We start from the raw sequence: 13,148 nt of genomic DNA on the forward strand, positions 1-13,148 counted from the left end.
TCTGCCCCCCTCCCTCACTGACAGCTACAACTTGCTTCACAAGCAGCCGGGAATGTCACCATATTGTCCTGCAACCTCTCCCAATATACTGTCAATGTTTCACAATTCTCTTTCATATTATCTTGTACTATCAGCATCATCATAGTGATGGTGATGACAGTGATGATGAGTGACAATGATGATTATGATACTCATGATCCTCCTGTTTTGGTAGTACTTATAGTAACGTAGAGGAGCATAGTACGTATACAGACGTACAACGAAAGTAGAAATCTGAATTATTGAGTTGGACAAACCGGAAAACTATTTTTTTCGTGTGTTGCTTTGACAAACTAAACTATCCTAACCTCCTAGGCCTAATACACGATATCTGAGGCCTAATATTGTCCATGTGTGTGCTACACTAGGCCTAGGAATATTTAAGTTTGTTTTTTAGCTTCATTTATTTTAAAAGAATTCCTTATTAGTCAGTATACTACTGTCTAAAAGATAAGTACGTACGAATTCGTGAATATTGACCGTCACAATAGGTAATATATTAAACAGGAGGATGGGTTGTATATATTATATATATATATATATATATATATATATATATATATATATATATATATATATATATATGTATATATATATATATATATATATATATATATATATATATATATATATATATATTACATATATATATAAATAATATATATATATATATTACATATATATATAAATAATAAAAAAAATGATTATTTATATATATATATATATATATATATATATATATATATATAAATAATAAAAAAAAATGATTATTATTTTCTACCACAGACGTGGCCACACATTTACAATGCTAACCAGCATATATACATTTTCTTCCCATACATTAAAAGAATGAGACCAAGAAAGTCGATAAAGCTCTAATGCATGAAAAACCAGGTTTTACTGCATCTACCAGCCAAAGTGGCAGAAAAATATTACGAACAACGACAACAAGTACACTACCAACCAACAAATAAAAATCACCCCCTTACCCCCGCCAATAACCACTCCTCTACCTCTCTTTCCCATCCCCCTATTCTGCCCCCCCCCATCCCTACCCTTGACAATGGAACACCAATTTTAAGACCATCGAGAGGGGGGGGGGAAGTTCCCCTAGTGTGTGACACATGAATTATGGAGAGTTGGTGGTCACTGCCGTCGATACTCCGCCTCACCAAGCTGCATACCTCTACTGTGTGGGGCAAGTGTTAGGATCAGTGGCTTGTGGTGGTGGTGTGTGGTGGTGGTGGTGTGTGGTGGTGGGGTGTGTGGTGGTGGGGTGTGTGGTGGTGTGTGGTGGTGGTGTGTGGTGGTGGGGTGTGGTGGTGGGGTGTGGTGGTGGGGTGTGTGGTGGTGGTGTGTGGTGGTGGGGTGTGTGGTGGTGGTGGTGTGTGGTGGTGGGGTGTGGTGGTGGTGTGTGGTGGTGGTGTGGTGGTGGTGGTGGGGTGTGTGGTGGTGGTGTGTGGTGGTGGTGTGTGGTGGTGGGGTGTGTTGGTGGTGTGGGGTGTGGTGGTGGGGTGTGCTGGTGGGGTGTGGTGGTGGTGTGGGGTGTGGTGGTGGGGTGTGGTGGTGGTGGGGTGTGGTGGTGGTGGTGTGTGGTGGTGGTGGTGTGTGGTGGTGTGTGTTGGTGGTGTGGGGTGTGGTGGTGGGGTGTGGTGGTGGTGTGTGGTGGTGTGGGGTGTGGTGGTGTGGGGTGTGGTGGTGGTGGTGTGTGGTGGTGTGGGGTGTGCTGGTGGGGTGTGTTGGTGTGGGGTGTGTTGGTGGGGTGTGGTGGTGGGTGTGTGTGGTGGTGTGGGGCGTAGTGGTGGTGGTGTGTGGTGGTGTGGGGTGTGCTGGTGGGGTGTGTTGGTGGTGTTGGGTGTGGTGGTGGGGTGTGGTGGTGGTGGTGTGTGGTGGTGTGGGGTGTGCTGGTGGGGTGTGTTGGTGGTGTGGGGTGTGCTGGTGGGGTGTGCTGGTGGGGTGGGGTGGTGGTGGGGTGTGGTGGTGGTGGGGTGTGGTGGTGGTGGGGTGTGGTGGTGGTGGGGTGTGGTGGTGTGTGGTGGTGTGAGGTGTGCTGGTGGGGTGTGTTGGTGGTGTGGGGTGTGCTGGTGGTGTGGGGTGTGCTGGTGTGGTTTAAAATTTTCAACTTTGCCCCGAGGGGTGAGTTTATTGGACAGCGCCACTCATCCTGGGAGTGGACACACCGCCATAGCAGCATGTACAACACTCCCCAATAGGAAGAAAACCCGCTGGGTTGTTCATCCTGTCACTTGTACCCAGACACAGCTGGGACTTGCTTAACTGTCTCAAGTGAACAGCTTATCAAACAAGATTAACATTCGTCAACCTTTAAATCTTACGTTATCTTGCTGGTGCAAAATGGGGGGAATCTTTTAGAACAGTATCTATATTTGACAAATAGTGTTTTCCTAACTCAAACATTGCAGGGTTTATTATTCTACACATATTTCTAATGACTCTTAGATGTCCACACTCTCTCAGGTAGCGGTCAAGGCGGTGTCCATCACTCTCACCACAGATTCTGCAACTCCTCTGCTCAACTGTTGTTTCCATTCCGAATCTCCGTGGATATTTGTATCCAAAACGGATTCTTGCTATTACTGATTCTCTCCTGCGGCCACCTCTTCGTCCATAATGACTGGGATTGCCAGCTGCAACCGCATTGAACCAGCGTACAGATTCACCGAGTTGTTCTATTTTCCTTTCCTCAGCAACCTTGTCACGGTGATATTGCCTGATGATACCTCTAATTTGTAGAGGAGTCTTGGGTATGAAGTACTCAAGGTGGTCTCTTTCAGCGCCTTCAGCAGCCAGCACATCTGCTCATTCATTTCCACATATTCCAACATGGGAGGGGATCCACAGAAATTTGACGACTCTTCCTTGATTAGTTAGTACTCTCACAGCTCTCTTAATCTCAGCGACTATCGCAAGACTTTCTGCCTGATACTACCTACCACCACACTTTCTGCCAGGCTTTGTAGCGCTGCTTTAGAATCAGTGCAGATCCCTGCACCGTTAGTGCTTCGTTCAAGGAATCTTAACGCCACCAATAGCAGTTAGCTCCGCTTGTGTTGAAGAGGCATAGTTCTCAATACGGGCTTTTCCTTCATGTCCACGTTGTAGGGCATTATTCCTAATTACAGTGTATGCTGCACCAGCTAGATGACCCATCAGTGTAGATTTGATCTGACTCATTTCCGGCTTCTTTAAAGATTTTCTCGAGATAATTGTGCCTCATTTTTTGAGCTATCATGTTGGACTTTTTCGTTGACATTTCCTTGATGATTATCCTGCATGGGTCATCCTCCCAGGGAGGTAACCTCTTTACAGGCATGAGCTCGCGGGCTTGCTCAGGCAGGTGAAGTTCTTCGAGGTAGAAGACTGATCTATGTTGTGTGCTGGTGTGGTGTTGTGGTGTGCAGAGGGGCGACAATGTAGTTATTGAGATGGTGGTGGTGGTGGTGGTGGTGGTGGTAGGTGTTTGTGTCGGGGCAGTGCAGGATAGTATTGGTGGGGGCAATGTGTGTTATTATGTTTGTGTGTTTATAACCGCTTAGATATTAAGTGAGGGAGAGAAGGGGGTGTGTGCGTGTGCCTTGGATGCTCTCTCGTGTCTTAACATGTGTATAAGACAAATTCCCGTCCACATTATAGAGCCCAACACCTTAATACACGAACAACCGGCCCCCTTCATCCACCAATACATTACCTCCTAAACCCCCTTACAGGTACACCGCCCCCCCCTCTCTCCACCTATTCATTACCCCTTAACCCCCCCCCCCCTCCCAATACAGGCACAACGGACCCTCTACCGCCACCTATACATCACCCCGTCACAACACCCCCTCACATAAACACCCACTACAATACTTCTCACACAAACCTCAATAACTAAACCAGAAAATGCGCCAGATTTCTGTATACTTAATAAACACTCAACGTCTCCTGCTTCCTTTGTCTCTGACTTACACCTGCGACGGCTCCAGGGATTTGCGCCTCTACCTCAAAGGTCAATAAGGCCGCCTCTCACGCGTGGCCACTATTGGTGGTCTAACTGCCACGTGGGACGGTCGTATAGCCCTGATCGTGTCACATTAGTTCTGGGATCCTTTAAGTGAGGGACACACGCCCAAACACCTTCAATTGTTCTGTGTTGATGGTTCTCTACCACATCATGGGTCCGACGCTACTGGTGTGGGCACTGCTGGTGTGGTTACTGGTGTGGGCACTGCTGGTGTGGTTACTGGTGTGGGCACTGCTGGTGTGGGTACTGGTGTGGGCACCTGGTGTGGTTACTGGTGTGGGCACCTGGTGTGGTTACTGGTGTGGACACTGCTGGTGTGGTTACTGGTGTGGTTACTGGTGTGGGCACAGCTGGTGTGGTTACTGGTGTGGACACTGCTGGTGTGGTTACTGGTGTGGACACTGCTGGTGTGGTTACTGGTGTGGACACTGCTGGTGTGGTTACTGGTGTGGACACTGCTGGTGTGGTTACTGGTGTGGACACTGCTGGTGTGGTTACTGGTGTGGACACTGCTGGTGTGGTTACTGGTGTGGACACTGCTGGTGTGGTTACTGGTGTGGACACTGCTGGTGTGGTTACTGGTGTGGACACTGCTGGTGTGGTTACTGGTGTGGACACTGCTGGTGTGGTTACTGGTGTGGACACTGCTGGTGTGGTTACTGGTGTGGACACTGCTGGTGTGGTTGCTGGTGTGGACACTGCTGGTGTGGTTGCTGGTGTGGACACTGCTGGTGTGGTTGCTGGTGTGGACACTGCTGGTGTGGTTGCTGGTGTGGACACTGCTGGTGTGGACACTGCTGGTGTGGACACTGCTGGTGTGGACACTGCTGGTGTGGACACTGCTGGTGTGGACACTGCTGGTGTGGACACTGCTGGTGTGGACACTGGTGGTGTGGTTACTGGTGTGGGCACTGCTGGTGTGGTTACTGGTGTGGGCACTGCTGGTGTGGTTACTGGTGTGGACACTGCTGGTGTGGTTACTGGTGTGGACACTGCTGGTGTGGTTACTGGTGTGGACACTGCTGGTGTGGTTACTGGTGTGGGCACTGCTGGTGTTGTTACTGGTGTGGGCACTGCTGATGTGGGCACTGCTGGTGTGGTTACTGGTGTGGGCACTGCTGGTGTGGTTACTGGTGTGGGCACTGCTGGTGTGGTTACTGGTGTGGGCACTGCTGGTGTGGTTACTGGTGTGGGCACTGCTGGTGTGGTTACTGGTGTGGGCACTGCTGGTGTGGTTACTGGTGTGGGCACTGCTGGTGTGGTTTCTGGTGTGGGCACTGCTGGTGTGGTTACTGGTGTAGGCACTGCTGGTGTGGTTACTGGTGTGGACACTGCTGGTGTGGTTACTGGTGTGGACACTGCTGGTGTGGTTACTGGCGTGGACACTGCTGGTGTGGTTACTGGCGTGGACACTGCTGGTGTGGTTACTGGCGTGGACACTGCTGGTGTGGTTACTGGTGTGGGCACTGCTGGTGTGGTCACAGGTGTAGACACTGCTGGTGTGGTTACTGGTGTGGACACTGCTGGTGTGGTTACTTGTGTGGACACTGCTGGTGTGGTTACTGGTGTGGACACTGCTGGTATGGTTACTTGTGTGGACACTGCTGGTACGGTTACTTGTGTGGACACTGCTGGTACGGTTACTGGTGTGGACACTGCTGGTACGGTTACTGGTGTGGACACTGCTGGTACGGTTACTGGTGTGGGCACTGCTGGTGTGGTCACAGGTGTAGACACTGCTGGTGTGGTTACTGGTGTGGACACTGCTGGTGTGGTTACTGGTGTGGTCACTGCTGGTGTGGTTACTGGTGTGGACACTGCTGGTGTGGTTACTGGTGTGGACACTGCTGGTGTGGTTACTGGTGTAGGCACTGCTGGTGTGGTTACTGGTGTGGACACTGCTGGTGTGGTTACTGGTGTGGACACTGCTGGTGTGGTTACTGGCGTGGACACTGCTGGTGTGGTTACTGGCGTGGACACTGCTGGTGTGGTTACTGGCGTGGACACTGCTGGTGTGGTTACTGGTGTGGGCACTGCTGGTGTGGTCACAGGTGTAGACACTGCTGGTGTGGTTACTGGTGTGGACACTGCTGGTGTGGTTACTTGTGTGGACACTGCTGGTGTGGTTACTGGTGTGGACACTGCTGGTATGGTTACTTGTGTGGACACTGCTGGTACGGTTACTGGTGTGGACACTGCTGGTACGGTTACTGGTGTGGACACTGCTGGTACGGTTACTGGTGTGGGCACTGCTGGTGTGGTCACAGGTGTAGACACTGCTGGTGTGGTTACTGGTGTGGACACTGCTGGTGTGGTTACTGGTGTGGTCACTGCTGGTGTGGTTACTGGTGTGGACACTGCTGGTGTGGTTACTGGTGTGGACACTGCTGGTGTGGTTACTGGTGTGGACACTGCTGGTGTGGTTACTGGTGTGGACACTGCTGGTGTGGTTACTGGTGTGGACACTGCTGGTGTGGTTACTGGTGTGGACACTGCTGGTGTGGTTACTGGTGTGGACACTGCTGGTGTGGTTACTGGTGTGGACACTGCTGGTGTGGTTACTGGTGTGGACACTGCTGGTGTGGTTACTGGTGTGGACACTGCTGGTGTGGTTACTGGTGTGGACACTGCTGGTGTGGTTACTGGTGTGGACACTGCTGGTGTGGTTACTGGTGTGTACACTGCTGGTGTGGTTACTGGTGTGGACACTGCTGGTGTGGTTACTGGTGTGGACACTGCTGGTGTAGTTACTGGTGTGGACACTGCTGGTGTAGTTACAGGTGTGGACACTGCTGGTGTAGTTACAGGTGTGGACACTGGTGGTGTAGTTACAGGTGTGGACACTGCTGTAGTTACAGGTGTGGACACTGCTGTAGTTACAGGTGTGGACACTGCTGGTGTGGTTACTGGTGTGGACACTGCTGGTGTAGTTACAGGTGTGTTCACTGCTGGTGTAGTTACAGGTGTGGACACTGCTGGTGTAGTTACAGGTGTGGACACTGCTGGTGTAGTTACAGGTGTGGACACTGCTGGTGTAGTTACTGGTGTGGACACTGCTGGTGTAGTTACTGGTGTGGACACTGCTGGTGTAGTTACAGGTGTGGACACTGCTGGTGTAGTTACAGGTGTGGGCACTGCTGGTGTAGTTACTGGTGTGGACACTGCTGGTGTAGTTACAGGTGTGGACACTGCTGGTGTAGTTACAGGTGTGGACACTGCTGGTGTAGTTACTGGTGTGGACACTGCTGGTGTAGTTACTGGTGTGGACACTGCTGGTGTAGTTACTGGTGTGGACACTGCTGGTGTAGTTACTGGTGTGGACACTGCTGGTGTAGTTACAGGTGTGGACACTGCAATGAACGGTGGTCATGTGGACACAGGGGAAGGGGGGGGAGCATGGTGGCGGTGCCCACCTTAGGGGCCTTTATAATACGCTAAAAAAATAGAGAACTGACAGATGGTGTTGACGGGGCGTGTTCAGCGCGTGTATGTATATATATATATATATATATATATATATATATATATATATATATATATATATATATATATATATATATATATATATATATATATGAATGAAAACTCACACCCCAGAAGTGACTCGAACCCATACTCCCAGAAGCAACGCAACTGGTAACTACAGGGCGCCTTAATCCGCTTGACCATCACGGCCGTCAAAAGGAAGTGATAGCCGAGGCTATTTGAGCCACTTCCCCGACGGCAACTCGGATGGTAATCTTGGGCATAGCATTTCACCATTCATAGATTACCATCCGAGTTGCCGTCGGGGAAGTGGCTCAAATAGCCTCGGCTATCACTTCCTTTTGACGGCCGTGATGGTCAAGCGGATTAAGGCGCCCTGTAGTTACCAGTTGCGTTGCTTCTGGGAGTATGGGTTCGAGTCACTTCTGGGGTGTGAGTTTTCATTCGCATATAGTCCTGGGGACCATTCAGGCTTGTTCGCATATATATATATATATATATATATATATATATATATATATATATATATATATATATATATAATATGTACTTCCATTCATCATGTCAGTGTGATAACCCACAACAATGGTCCCATTCGTCACTCACTCATCCATGACCCATTTACCACCTACAAGACTCACCGAAATCCATTCAATCTGGTCTACAACTCCTAGCCAGAGTGCATGGTGTGGGGAGGGGGGTGGGGGATGTGTCAAACCCTGGTTAGGCTTCACTTTAGCCTATATTCCTGTTTTGGTAGTACTTACTGGAAGGATGAGGACCATGGTACATATTCCGACATAGAGCGCAATTAGAAAGTAGAAATCGGTACTATATAATTTGGACAAACCGGGTAACGATTTTCTTCCTATGTTGCAAAGGCAAACTAAACTAACCTAACCTTCCTAGACCTAATACACGCTATCTGAGGAATATATAATATAGTATATATAGTATATAGTACTTATATAGTACATGTGTGTGCGCTATACTAGGCCTAGTAATATTTATTTTAATTTTTTGGGACTATATAGCGAATAGTACAAAGTTCTACTATCTAATTGTTTAGTACGACAATGTTTGTACTATGGTTATCTTGAGTTGATTTCGGGGCTTTTTAGTGTCCCCGCGGCCCGGTCCTCGACCAGGCCTCCACCCCCAGGAAGGAGCCCGTGACAACTGACTAACTCCCAGGTACCTATTTACTGCTAGGTAACAGGGGCATAGGGTGAAAGAAACTCTGCCTATCGTTTCTCACCGGCGCCCTAGATCGAACCCGGGACCACTGGATCACGTGTCCAGCGTGCTATCCATGGTGAACATAGTAACAAAAAGTACTATCTAAAAAGGAGGATGGGTTGTTCATTTAGAAACCTTAGGACCCTTAGAGGTTCTTAAGTTCCTAAGATTGCATTGATCTTGACCATATCGTGGTGTAGTGGTCTAAGGCGTGTGGTTGGGAGTACCCAGAGCACAGGTTCGAATCCTCATCACGTGTCCTACTGATTTTCTCATTATTACATCACGTTAATGTGATTTCATTATGTATTATTATTATTATTATTCTGATTAATAGTTTTCAAATATCATTGTATAAATCCGGGAATGCGAACCATCATTCTGGGTCCCCCGGAGTTCAGGGAAGTGTACTGCCGAAACGCTTTGCGTAATAGTGGCTTTAGGCATCGTATGTACTAGCTCTATCTATAAATCGATAAAATCTTGTAAAATCTCTTGTATGTATGTACCTTACCTGAATAAACATTTATTTATTTATTTATTTATTTATTTATTTCCTTGTGGGTATTATTAATATGATTATTACTATACTTTTTAAGTCTGATAATTTCTTCAGCAACATCAATGCTGAATTTGTAGCTTTCTAAAATAAAATATATTCGAGATCGCTGGCCACACATCTCACCTCACGACACACAGTGAGTCTCAAGTGCTCATAAAACAGCATTTACGTGGAAAATTCTTCCACCGTGTTCTCTGAATTACTGATTCCGCCAATCGATGTCAGTAACTCGTAATATTTACAAACTGGAAACCGGACCAACACAAGGTTTCACGCCCTAGCTGCAGGAATAAATGTTATATATTTATAATTTACATGTAATTATGACCAGACCACACACTAGAAATTGAAGAGACGACGACGTTTCGGTCCGTCCTGGACCATCGACTTGAGACTGGTCCAGGACGGACCGAAACGTCGTCGTCTCTTCAATTTCTAGTGTGTGGTCTGGTCATCATACTTCAGCCACGTTATTGTGACTCATCGCCTGCTTACATGTAATTCCTTATTTATGTGATATCACATTAAAAGTTTCGTATACAAAATAGTTACTCTTCCTCAAAAACACAAATAGTGCTGATAAATTCATTGAAACTCTTGTGCTGGTACGCGGTTAGTAGACTCGCGACGAGTTGGCCAGCGCACTACCTACCCAACCCGTTCTCGCACTTTCGTATAGTCAATATTGACTTATTAAATACGTGCATATGTGACATACTAAACATACTAGTTTACCTTGAAAAGCTTCATAGAAAACACCGACCTTACCTAACCTTCTTAGTATGTTAAGATAAGCATCTTATTGCTTCGTAATTACAATTATTACTTAACCTATTATAGGTATAGGTATTATTATTTAACCTATTATAGGTAGAGGTATTATTATTTAACCTATTATAGGTAGAGGTATTATTTAACCTATTATAGGTACAGGTTAAGTAATAATTGTAATTACGAAGCAATAAGATGCTTATCTTAACATACTAAGAAGGTTAGGTAAGGTCGGTGTTTTCTATGAAGTTTTTCAAGGTAAACTAGTATGTTTAGTATGTCACATATGCACTTATTTAATAAGTCAATATTGACTGTAAGTGCGAGAACGGGTTGACCTACCACTGACTTAGTAAACACGCTACGGCTCGCTGGCTGGTGAGCGTCAGACCACTTGGGCTGGATGGTAGAGCGACGGTTTCGCTTCATGCAGGTCGGCGTTCAATCCTCGACCATCCAAGTAGTTGGGCACCATTCCTTACCCCCGTCCCATCCCAAATCCTCATCCTGACCCCTTCCAAGTGCTATAGTCGTAATGGCTTGGCTCCTGATAGTTCCTTTCCTTCCTTCGCTGGTTGTTGCCATAATCCTTGCACTCGAGCTCGAACAAATTTTGTTCGAACCACAACGCTCTAAATGGTTCACTCACGTACTACAAATACAAATAATAGCGCCAACAGAACCTAAGCACCTAACCTAACCAGTGCCAATATATGCATTATATGCTAATATATTATAATACTAATATTTGAGAAAATTCCCGTGTTGAACGAACAGCATGTAAAAATTTATGAATGCGTCTGTGGGGTCGACCGCTGGATGGAATGGACTTGAGTCGGAGACGGGTTGACAAATACAAATAATCATCAACAGAATCTTAACACCTAACCTAACCAGTGCCTAAATATGCACAATATGCCAATATATAATAATATTAATTTATATGTGAGAAAAGTTATGATTTTAATGAACAGAATGTTAAAATTGATTAATGCGTCTTTGGGGTCGACCGCTGGATGGAATGGACTTGTTTTGAGGAAAGGTTGCCCTGCAAGCCAAGCGCGAAGATTACCTCGCAGTACACTGCTTCACCCTAACATCAACAAAGAAGGAACAAAGCTCCTTTGCAGCTAAGTATCCTGCGTTTTCCCTTGAGAATATTATCAATGAGAGTGGTTTGGGTATTGTTTAAGCCTTTAGCTTATGATATTATATTTTCTATGAACTTTTCCCCACAACTTGTTCTCAATGTGTCAGGGCCAAGTGCTGTAAAACTCACTGGGACCTACCAGACTGATGGAAAACGGCCAAAATATATATTTTTTATATATTTTTAAATATATATTTATATTATAAATATATATTTTATATGTAATATAAATATATATTTTATATATAATATAAATATATATTTTTATATTATATATATTAGGTGTTAATATACGTAGATAAAATGAACACATGTGAACTACAGACTAGTTCCTTCAACAAGCACCCCTTACAGGTTTCTAGAGACTCATCAGAAGGCCACGATGACACTAGTAAAACAGAAGAATAGCCAAATTGTTTCGCTAAACAGGAGTATGGATCCTGTGATGGGAAATCCTGATTCACAACCATATAACAGTTTTAGAACATGACAGAAATCAAGCAAGAGGAAAAGGGAAGAATGACATATCAGCATCTAAACTTTAAAGGGAGGGAAAAAATAGCCATACAGCGTTAAATGCTGAAGACCGGACCGAAGTGGATGGAAACCAGTAACAAGGACACGGCTAAAAATGTCACAAGAAACTTCTGAACTGTGAGAGTTGTAAATAAATGATGTGGCTTTGACGAAGACTTGGTTGAACTTAATTCGATACACAAGTTTACAAGCAAATATCAAACGATAAGCAAGAAAACTCTAAAAATACTCTAAAAACGCGGTTTAAGAAATGACTTTGGAGTCAATAAACATATCTCCGTGACTGGGGGACCTGCTGCATGTGTAACAGCTTCTCCATACCGATCGGTCGAACCACTTGGGCTGGACGGTAGAGCGACGGTCTCGCTTCATGCAGGTCGGCGTTCAATCCCCGGCCGTCCAAGTGGTTGGACACCATTCCTGCCTCCCGTCCCATCCCAAATCCTTATCCTGACCCCTTCCAAGTGCTATATAGTCGTAATAGCTTGGCGCTTTCCCCTGATAGTTCCTTCCTTCCATACCGACCTAGCAGGTTTTGCGCCCTTGAGAGGACACTCCAGCCCACTCTAGATATTCTAGAGAGGACACCCTAGATATTCACACACACCCACCCTCCCCCCGCCTCCTTGACCCCCTGCAGGGAAGTCATTATGGGGAGTGTTGGCCGCGCCTGCAGGACGAACTAGGTCAAGAACAATAAGGCTATTGGCGTAACTAAGTAGTAACTGTGTCTCCACTCAGTGGCGCCACCTGGACCACTCCTCAGTGGGGTCTGCAAGAACAAGAGAAGGTGTACAGGTATTATTGTTTGTGTAGTGTTGAACAAGTTGGTGGTGATGGAGACGATATTGTTGGTGGTAGTAGTGGTGCAGGTGGTGGTGGTAGTGGTGCAGGTGGTGGTGGTAGTGGTGCAGGTGGTGGTGGTAGTGGTGCAGGTGGTGGTGGTAGTGGTGCAGGTGGTGGTGGTAGTGGAGCAGGTGGTGGTGGTAGTGGAGCAGGTGGTGGTGGTAGTGGTGCAGGTGGTGGTGGTAGCGGTGCAGGTGGTGGTGGTAGTGGTGCAGGTGGTGGTGGTAGTGGTGCAGGTGGTGGTGGTAGTGGTGCAGGTGGTGGTGGTAGTGGTGCAGGTGGTGGTGGTAGTGGTGCAGGTGGTGGTGGTAGTGGTGCAGGTGGTGGTAGTGGTGCAGGTGGTGGTGGTAGTGGTGCAGGTGGTGGTGGTAGTGGTGCAGGTGGTGGTGGTAGTAGTGCAGGTGGTGGTGGTAGTAGTGCAGGTGGTGGTAGTAGTGGAGCAGATGGTGGTAGTAGTGGTGCAGGTGGTGGTAGTGGTGGTGCAGGTGGTGGTA

This window comes from Procambarus clarkii, chromosome 34 (genome assembly GCF_040958095.1).
Source record: "Procambarus clarkii isolate CNS0578487 chromosome 34, FALCON_Pclarkii_2.0, whole genome shotgun sequence".
Lineage (NCBI taxonomy): Eukaryota > Metazoa > Arthropoda > Malacostraca > Decapoda > Cambaridae > Procambarus > Procambarus clarkii.